The sequence below is a fragment of the Oryx dammah genome, unplaced genomic scaffold, assembly GCF_014754425.2.
Source record: "Oryx dammah isolate SB20612 unplaced genomic scaffold, SCBI_Odam_1.1 HiC_scaffold_27, whole genome shotgun sequence".
In the NCBI taxonomy this organism is placed as follows: Eukaryota; Metazoa; Chordata; class Mammalia; order Artiodactyla; family Bovidae; genus Oryx; species Oryx dammah.
Genome location: NW_024070211.1, coordinates 57,585,971 through 57,595,278, shown reverse-complemented (window position 1 = coordinate 57,595,278; position 9,308 = coordinate 57,585,971). Strand labels below are relative to the sequence as shown.

Below are 9,308 nucleotides of genomic sequence, written 5' to 3'. Positions count from 1 at the left end.
CTGGAGAATCCCATGGACAGAGGGACCATGGGGTCACAAAGAGTCCGACACAACTGAGCGATTTCACTTCACTTCACTTTGATCTTTATCTGAAGACGCTACCCTGTAATACGGTGTATATTACTCACACAGAATTCAATAAAGCACCCTTGTTCCACCAGAGATTTGGGTCCCAGTGTCCTTCTCTCTCTCTCTTTCTGTCTTATTCCATGGAGTGCAGAGGCCTACCGAGCTCATTTTCCTGCTCGGGCTTCCAAGACTACTTGAGAGGGCACCCTACACCTACATGAGTGATACAAGTTCTGTCCAAGAGCTTTATTGGTTTTCTGAGTAACCCAGGGAATATTAGCCTTTTTCTTTCTTTCACTTTCTTATTGTCGACTCAGGACCACCAGGTTCTGGTCCATTAAAGGACCCCAACAGGTAACCACAGTGGAGTGATCACTCACCTAGAGGCAGACATCCTGGAATGTGAAGTCAAGTGGGCCTTAGGAAGTATCACTATGAATAAAGCTAGTGGAGGTGATGGAATTCCAGTTGAGCTATTTCAAATCCTAAAAGATGATGCTGTGAAGGTCCTGCACTGAATATGTCAGCAAATTTGGAAAACTCAGCAGTGGAGACAGGATTGGAAAAGGCCAGTTTTCACTCCAATCCCAAAGAAAGGCAAAGCCAAAGAATGTTCACACTACCACACAATTGTACTCATCTCACATGCTAGCAAGGTAATGCTCAAAATTCTCCAAGCCAGGCTTCAACAGTATATGAACTGTGAACTTCTAATGTTCAAGGTGGATTTAGAAAAGGCAGGGGAATCAGAGATAATTGCCAAAATCCACTGGATCATTGAAAAAGCAAGAAAATTCCAGAAAAACATCTACTTTTGCTTCATTGACTCCACCAAAGCCTTTGACTGTGTTTGACTTCACCAAAGCCTTTGACTGTGTGGATAAACAACAAACTGTGAAAAATACTTCAAGAGATGGGAATACCAGACCACCTGACCTGTCTCCTGAGAAATCTGTATGCAGATCAAGAAGCAAGAGTTAGAACTGGACATGGAAAAACAGACTGGTTCCAAATTGGGAAAGGAGTATGTCAACACTGTATACTGTCACCCTGTTTATTTAACTTATATATGGAGTACATCATGAGAAATGCCAGGCTGGATGAAGCACAAGCTGGAATCAAGATTTCTAGGAGAAATATCAATGACCTCAGATATGCAGATGGCACAAGCCTTATGGCAGAAATCAAAGAAGAGATAAAGAACCTCTTGATTAAAATGAAAGAAGAGAGAGTAAAAGTCGTTTATAACTCAACATTCAGAAAACAAAGATCATGGCATCTGGTCCCATCACTTCATTGCAAATAGATGGGGAGACGATGGAAATAGTGAGAGACTTTATTTTGGGGGGCTCCAAAATCACTGCAGATGGTGACTGCAGTCATGAAATTAAGACACTAGCTCCTTGGAAGAAAAAACTATGACAAACCTAGACAGTATATTAAAAAGCAGAGACATTATTTTGCCAACAAAGGTCCATCTAGTCATAGCTATGTTTTTTCCAGTAGTCATTATGGATGTGAGAGTTGGACTATAAAGAAAGCTGAGTGCCAAAGAATTGATGCTTTTAAACTATGGTGTTGGAGAAGACTCTTGAGAGTCCCTTGGACTGTGAGGAGATCAAACCAGTCAATCCTAAAGGAAATCAGTCCTGAATATTCATTGCAAGGACTGATGCTGAAGCTGAAACTCCAACTTTGGCCACCTGATGCAAAGAACTGACTCATTTGAAAAGACCCTGATGCTGGGAAAAATTGAAGGTGGGAGGAGAAGGGGACGACAGAGGATGAGATGGTTAGATGGCATCATCGACTCAATGGACATGAGTTTGAGTAAACTCAGAGTTGGTGATAGACAGGGAGTCCTGGTGTGCTGCAGCCTATGGGGTCTCAAAGAATTGGACACAATGAGAGACTGAACTGAACTGAATCATTAAATTAATTACACCAGCATAGTCATGCCTACATAAAATTGCCTACTTAAAAATTCTTAAACATCAAGGTTTGGATAGTCTCTGAACTAATGAACCATGGCCAGATGAGTGAACACAATAAAGTGCTGGGAGGGTGGTGTGCCTCAAGAGAGAGCATGGAAGTTCTCCTTACACTTTCCCACTGTACCTCACTCATGCATCTCTTCCATCTGGCTGTTTCTGAGTTGTATCCTATATAACATACTAGTGAGTAAAGTGATTCCCAGATTTTCTGTGAGCTTTTCTAGCAAATTACTGAACCTGAGGAGGGGGTTGTGAGAACCTTCTGACTTTACAGTCAGAAATATGGGTAGCTGGTAATTATGATCAGTGTCTGGAGTAGGTATAGTTTTGTGAGACTAATCTCTTAGCCTCTGGGGTCTCCAATAACTGAGTAGTTAGGGTCACATGAATTAAACTGTAGGACACTAGTTGGTATCTGAAGAGGTAGATTATTAGATGGTACAAGGCAAACACACACAATTGGTGACATGTGTTGAAAGGGAAAACTTTTTAGAGTCATGTGAAAGTGAACATTCAAGTCAAGTCACTCAGTCATGTCCAACAACTTGTGATCCCATGGACTATACAGTCCATGGAATTCTCTAGGCCAGAATACCAGAGTGGGTAGCTGTTCTCTTTTCCAGGGGATCTTTCCAATCCAGGGATTGAACCTAGGTTTCCCACATTGCAAGCAGATTCACTGCCAGCTAAGCACCCAGGGAAACCCAAAATTTAAGTAAAAATATTCTCAACCATAAAGGGACTGTTTTGAAACATTTTGTAAATCCTCATGTCTTGACTTTTCGTGAAGAAAAAAGGAGTAAGTTTCTTATGTAATTTAAATTAGAAGAGTCAATGAAAACATTTTTAAAATATAAAATTAAATGAATTCTGGTCTACGTAACTTTCTGGAGACATTTATTATTTCATTTTAGAGACTTAATTTATTTATATCTCTTTATCCCTGTCAGTCTCTTTCTTTCTGTCTCCTACATTTAATGAGGAATGGAAGTGTGTTAGTCAAACTTCTGGAAGGAGAGTCTACACTAATAAGTCTAGATCCTTTCAAGAGATTATAGGCTGAAAGACTGGTATGGAAACAAATACCTGCAATGGAATATAATTTTTTAATGTATTTATTTATTTTTTATTTTACTTTACAATTCTGTATTGGTAGATATTATCTCTCCTCCTCTGAGAGAGCACAGACAGAAAGCCATTTGAGAAAGCAGGTGATATTTTAGATATTTATTTCATTTTGAAAAATGCATATCAGTGCAGTTCAGTCACTCAGTCCTGTCTGACTCTTTGTGACCCCATGGACTGCAGCACGGCAGGCTTCCCTGTCCATCACCACTCCCAAAACATACTCAAACTCATGTCCATCGAGTCGATGATGCAATCCAGCCATCTCATCCTTTGTTGTCCCCTTCTCCTCCTGCCTTCAATCTTTCCCAGCATCAGGGTCTTTTCAAATGAGTCAGTTCTTCACATCAAGTGGCCAAAGTGCTGGAGCTTCAGCTTCAGCATCAGTCTTTCCAATGAATATTCAGGACTGATTTCCCGTAAGATTGACTAGCTTGATTTTGCAATCCAAGGGAGTCTCAAGAGTCTTCTCTAGCACCACAGTTCAAAAGCATCAATTCCTTGGCACTCAGCTTTCTTTATAGTCCAACTCTCACATCCATACATGACTGCTGGAAAAACCATAGCTTTGACTAGAGGGACCTTGTTGAAAAAGAAATGTCTCTGCTTTTTAATATGCTGTCCAGGTTGATCATAACTTTTCTTCCAAGGAGCAAGCATCTTTTAATTTTATGGCTGCACTCACCATCTGCAGTGACCTTGGAGCTCCCCCAAATAAATTCTGTCACTGTTTCCACTGTTTCCCCATCATTTGCCATGAAGTGATGGGACCAGATGCCATGATCTTAGCTTTCTGAATGTTGAGTTATAAGCCAACTTTTTCACTCTCCTCTTTCACTTTCATCAAGAGGTTCTTTAGTTCTTCACTTTCTGCCATAAGGGTGGTATCATCCACATATCTGAGGTTATTTATGTTTCTTCTGGCAATCTAGATTCCAGCTTGTTCTTCATCCAGCCCAGTATTTCACAAGATGTACTCTGCATATAAGTTATTAAACAGTGTGACAGTATACAGTCTTGACATACTCCTTTCCCAATTTGGAAACAGTTTGTTGTTACATGTCCAGTTCTAATTCTTGCTTCTTAATCTGCATACAGATTTATCAGGTGGCAGGTACGGTGTTCTAGTATTCCCATCTCTTGAAGTATTTTCCAGAGTTTGTTGTGATCCACACAGTCAAAGGCTTTGGCAGAGTCAATAAAGCAGAAGTAGATATTTTTTCTGAACTCTCTCACTCTTTCAATGATTCAACAGACTTTGGCCTTTTCTAAATCCAACTTTTCTAAATCCAACTTGAACATCTAGAATTTCATGGTTCACTATTGTTGAAGCCTGGCTTGGAGAATTTTGAGCATTACTTTGCTAACGTGCTGCTGCTGCTGCTGCTAAGTCACTTCAGTTGTGCCCAACTCTGTGTGACCCCATAGATGGCAGCCCACCAGGTTCCCCCATCCCTGGGATTCTCCAGGCAAGAACACTGGAGTGGGTTGCCATTTCCTTCTCCAATGCTGAGATGAGTGCAATTGTGGGATACTTTGGGCATTCTTGTGCATTGCCCTTCTTTGGAATTGGAGTAAAAACTGACATTTTCCAGCCCTGTGGCCACTGCTGAGTTTTCCAAATTTGCTGGCCTATTGAGTGCAGCACTTTCACAGCATCATTTTTTAGGATTTGAATTAACTCAGCAGATGCCCGCCTGTGCCACTCGCCAAGTAGTGAGTGTGAGGCATCCAGCTCAGCTCCTTGGCTGTGGCTCTTCTCAGGCAAGCAGCCATGGTGCCCTTCATGGTGGAAGAGGAGGAGAAGAAGGAGGAAGGTGGTGGGAGGAGGAGTTCTGGAGAGGAGGACAGAGCATGGCAGTCGCACTGGTGCTGGGCAAGGAAGCAGAGAGGCTGCAGCTGGAACATCACATTTGGAGGCTATGTTTGGGGATCGGTGGCTATTCCATTGTCCTTGGGAGCCAAATCTTGAGTAGTAGAGAACAAGGAACAAAGAAGAGATCACATCTCTGAAGGCCTGGAAGCCGAAGCCATCTGAGCGTCAGTAAACCCCTGCAGTAGTCACAATGCTGTCCTGAAATCTTCCACCAGATTAATTCCATGTTTTTACCAGAATAAATTATGCAGCAGAAGTCTCCCGTAGTTTAGATTAAGCAGATCATATTGCAGAATCAGGGGAGTAGGCGAATGCTGTGATCTCTGCCTCTGCTTCCCCACTCATACAGGGTGGGTATTACTGTTGTTCCTCCCACCTTTAGCCACAAGCACCTGTGTAGCTTTATCTGGGAGGCATTTTTAAGGATATCACTTTTATGAACACCTTGAAACTTCGCCACTAACTTGGGTGATGGACACTGATACCTCTAAGATCACACAACTGATGAAGATGGAGCTGGGATTCAGGTGAGCCAGAGCAGTCTGGCTCCAGACAGTGACTTCCAAAGGGGAAATGAAGCTGGAAAAACCCATGGATGCAGCCTTCCCTGCAGCCTACCCAGGTGTTCAATGATAATGTCCCCAAGAGAAATTGAGCCCCTCGGATCAGGTAACTAGTCAGAATGAAGAAAATCAGTCTTAAGATCTTCTGGAAATCTTTCAGCTTGAGTAAGAGCAAAGAAGACAGCAGAATTCATGGTCGTACAACAGCCAGCACTAGCCAGCAACTTCAGGAAAGAGGAGTCCTTGTTTGGGAGCTGCTATGGGAAGATGGCGGCTGTGATCTCCACAGCGAAGATGAAATGGGCAAGAATCGACCCAAGAGCGAGAGCCTCATGGGCACACTGAAAACACTGCTGAGGGCCAAGCAGAAGGCCAAGGGCAAGGGTGGCATGGCGCTGGGGAGCTTAGTGGACAAGGACAGGTTCTTGTTGTCGTCGGTGCCCCTGGTGCTCAAGGATGTGCAGTCGCCGAAGCCCATGCACTCCACATCGCTGTGCAGCCATCACTACAGCCCCATGCCCTGGCGGTTGCGCCCCACTTCCTCGGAGGAAATGTGCATCCGGATGGAGTTGCAGGTCAAGGCGCCGGTGCACTCGCCCGGCCCAGGTTGGCTCTCAACGGCCTGCACAATGAATTCAGTGACCTCCGCCAGGCCGACCCTGCGTGGCCGGAGCTGCTGGACCCACTCGGGACCTGTGCCTCTGCCTGGGTAAACACGTGCCAGTTGTCCTTGGACTGGTGGCTTGGGACCACATCCAGTACACTGTGCCTTTGGATGGCTCCTTCCCCTTGGAGGTCTCTGCCGTCCCACCCCCGGCAGCCAGGGACCCCTTCCCTTACCACCAGCATGAGGACTATAAGCATCCGGCCCACCGGGACCTTGTCGTGGCCCCCGAGCTCTTCACCCACTAGCCGGTGGGTAGCCTGTTGATGGGCACCACGGGGGTCTTGCTGCAGAGCTTGAGGGTGGGCCTGGGTGGGCCCCGAACCGCCCGTCCCCCCCGCCCAGAGAAACACACACACACACACATGCACACACGCACACACACACACGCACACACACACCCCGCTACTACGTCCCCTGCAGACTGATCTGAGCCAAAGGAACTTTGCCAAGCTGACCTTCCCGGATGCCCACGTGGCTGAGAGCATGTGCGGCCACTTGAATTTTGATCCCAGGTCAGCCCTCAGGGTGGCCAGGGTACATGACTTGGTGCAAAGCAGTAGCCCCATGGTGGTGACCAGCCTGACGGAGGAGCTCAAGAAGCTGGCCAAGCAGGGCTGGTACTGGAGACCCATCACATGCTTGGAGGCAGAGGGCAAGCTGGTCAACATGCCTGATGGCTCCTTCCTGGTGAGGGAGAGCTCTGACGACCACTACCTGCTCAGCATGAGCTTCCGCACCCACTGCAGGACCCTCCACACCAGAATGGAACACTCCAACGGCAGGTTTAGATTCTATGAACAGCTCGGACGTAGAGGGACACACTTCCATCGTGGACTTGACTGAGCACTCCATTAGGGACTCGGAGAAAGGGGCCTTCTGATACTCAGGCTCGCACCTGCCAGGCTGAACCACCTACCCAGTGTGGCTCACCAACCTGGTGTCACGCTTCTTGTAGGTTTGCTCACTGCAGTACTTGTGCCGCTTCGTCATCAGCCATTACACCTGGATAGACCTGATCCTGACACTGCCCCTGTCCAACAAAATGAAGGATTACTTACAAGAGAAGCACTACTGAGACAGAACTGCAACCTAGCATCTTGTACTTTGGGAGTAAGAAAGAGAGACTGAGATACAGTTTACAGTCTTCATTGCTATCAGAATCTTTTGCTGCCATACTATTATTTTAGTTTTATGTGGAAACGAGTATCCAGTTCGTTTAGGGGTGGGGAACAGTCTGCGAGGTGTCTTGGGTTTATTTTGGTTCTTTAAAAAGGGAAGTCTTGAGGTTTGAGGAAGTGTGAAGTGTTTTCCATAAATGTGCAGAATAATCACAATGTGAATGATCAGATTCTCCTTACTCACCCAGTCCTTCGCTGTTATCCACTGTGATTTTATGCATTAAAAGCATATTTCATGTGTATCCAATCCTAAGTAAAGTTGAATGAAACTTATGCAATGAACCTGTTTTGTCTCTCTTTCAATGGACCATCTTCAAAGATAGTGTTGAGTCAGCATAGCCGTGTGATTAATCACACAGTTTACACCTACACCAAAAATTAGTTTTAATTTCATGCTCTACAAAGATTTATTTAAAATTGTGAACTGAAATAACCTGGGGTAATGGAATGCAGGTATGCTACATATCTTTCTGCCACATTCATTTCTAAATTATGTTTGATGTTTTGTGGTCTTTTGTTTCTGAGAAGTTTGATTTTTCTGTTGATCATTTTCATCTTGTGGTTCTTCTGTTTTAGTAAGTTGCCTTACACTAAAAAGTTGTAAAGAAATGTATACCACCAATTTAAAAATTGTTGCCTTTTCTGTCATTAAACTCTGGTACATATTGGCATAACATATAAAGACCTATGAAATTAGAATTATTAAAGAAATTATTAGATGATCTTAGTTTCCTGTGATAAGCAATTTTTTGTTATCTATACTTTCCTATGATAAAATGTTTTATCTATGATTTCTTTAGCTTAGACAATATTTCTTGGGTGAACTTGATGGAGAAATGCTTTTCATAAATGGATGAGATGCTCTTGCAACATTAAAGTCTATAAAGTTAAAAAAAAAATAGCTCAACCGGAATTCCATCACCTCCACTAGCTGTATTCTTAGTGATGCTTCCTAAGGCTCATTTGACTTCATATTCCAGGATGTCTGGCTCTAGGTGAGTCATCACACCATTGTGGCTATCTAGGTCATTAAGATCTTTTTTGTACAGTACTTCTGTGTATTCTTGCCACCTCTTCTTAACATCTTCTGCTTCTGTTAGGTCCCTACCATTTCTGTCCTTTATCAAGCCCGTGTTTGCATGAAATGTTCCCTTGGTATCTCTAATTTTCTTGAAGAAATCTCTAGTCTTTTCCATTCTATTGTTTTCCTCTATTTCTTTGCATTGATCACTAAGGAAAGCTTTCATATCCCTCCTTGCTATTCTTCAGAATCTGCCTTCAGATGTTTATATCTTTCCTTTTTTCCTTTGCCTTTAGATTCTTCTCTTCTTTTCTTAGCTATTTGGAAGGCCTCTTCAGACTTCCTTTTTGCCTTTTAGCATTCCTTTTTCTCAGGGACGATCTTGATCACCACCTTCTGTACAATGTAATGAACCTCCATCCATAGTTCATCAGGCACTCTATCAGATCTAATCCCTTGTATCTATTTATCACTTCCACTGTACAATTGTAAGGGATCTTATTTAGGTGATACCTAAATGGTCTAGTGATTTTCCCTACTTTCTTCAATTTCAGTCCAAATTTGGCAATAAGGAGTTCATGATTTGAGCCACAGTCAGCTCCCAGTCTTGTTTTTCTTTGACTGTTTAGAGCTTCTCCATCTTTGGCTGCAAAGAATATAATCAATCAGATTTTGGTATTGACCATCTGGTGATGTCCATATATAGAGTCTTTTCTTGTGTTTTTAGAAATGGGTGTTTGCTATGACCAATGCATTCTCTTGGCAAAACTCTGTTAGCTTTTGCCCTGCTTCATTCTGTACTCCAAGGCCAAATT

The 9,308-nt window shown here is 43.6% G+C and overlaps 1 pseudogene; it reads left to right on the top strand.

The window, feature by feature from the left end:
• Positions 1 to 5,746: 5,746 nt before the first annotated feature.
• On the top strand, positions 5,747 to 7,369 carry LOC120854697 (annotated as a pseudogene).
• The last annotated feature ends 1,939 nt before the right edge of the window (positions 7,370 to 9,308 follow it).